Here is a 1,233-nt window from a genome sequence, read left to right on the forward strand (position 1 = left end):
GAAAAGATTTATGCAAAAGCTACCGCTATGATTCAACTACATAAAGATATAGAAAAGATCAAGATCGAGAAAGGAGTTCGGCAAGGTAGTACAATTTCACCCAAATTATTTACAGTTTGTTTGGAAGATATTTTCAGAAGATTGAGTTGGGAAAAGAAAGGTTTAAAAATTAATGGCGAATATTTGAACCACCTAAGATTTGCGGATGACATTATTCTTATTTCAGAAAGAGCAGAAGACTTGCAAGATATGCTGAGTGATCTGAACAAGGAAAATCTCAAAGTAGGTTTAAAAATGAATAAAAGTAAAACCAAAGTAATGCTCAACACGAAAGTTGAAAGTAAAGAAATTACAGTTGATGGTGAGAGTCTTGAAGAAGTTGAGAGGTATAATTATTTAGGGCAGATGGTGAAAGTGACGAGAGATCATGATAATGAAATAAAAAGACGCATTACAATTGGTTGGAAAGTGTTTGGTAAGTATAATAAAATCCTGAAAGGCTCTCTACCTTTATGTTTGAAACGTAAAGTTTACAATCAATGCATTCTGCCAGCAATAATCTACGGGTGTGAAACTTGTAAACTAACGAAGGCAATGGAAACAAAACTAAGGGCAGCACAGAGGAGAATGGAGAGATAAATGATGGGAATAACGCTGAGAGACCAAAAGAGAGAAAATTGAGTGAAAGATATTGTGGAGGAAGTGGAATTGGGCAGGTAAGTTAGTGCGAACGACTGATGAGCGATGGAGCAAGTGTGTTACTGAGTGGACGCCGCGAGATAGGAAGCGTGGAAGAGGGAAACCAGACAGAAGGTGGAGAGACGAGATTGAGAAGTTTGCAGGAGTGACGTGGCAGAGGATGGCGCGGTCGTGTGATTCATGGAAGGCTATGAAGGAGGCCTTTGTTCAGCAGTGGACTCAGGATAGCTGATTTGATTGATTGATTGATTGATTGATATATGCAATATATACATATAAACATACATGAACTTGAGGTTAATTATGATAAAGTGGAGGGAAATACAAACACACGAACAGACGACTGAACACAACTTATGTTTATATCTTATTCATTCATTTATCTATCCTTAATTAAGGTAAGATATTGATTCAATTTGGAACAATTTGCAATATTCGTGAAAATAGAGATACATACATCTACCACACCAAAATGTCTAAACATTTTCTACGTCATCCTTTTGCATTAAGAGAACATGTATGAGAACTACCTAC

Source organism: Oratosquilla oratoria, chromosome 6 (genome assembly GCF_046742065.1).
Source record: "Oratosquilla oratoria isolate Oo_2021 chromosome 6, ASM4674206v1, whole genome shotgun sequence".
NCBI lineage: Eukaryota > Metazoa > Arthropoda > Malacostraca > Stomatopoda > Squillidae > Oratosquilla > Oratosquilla oratoria.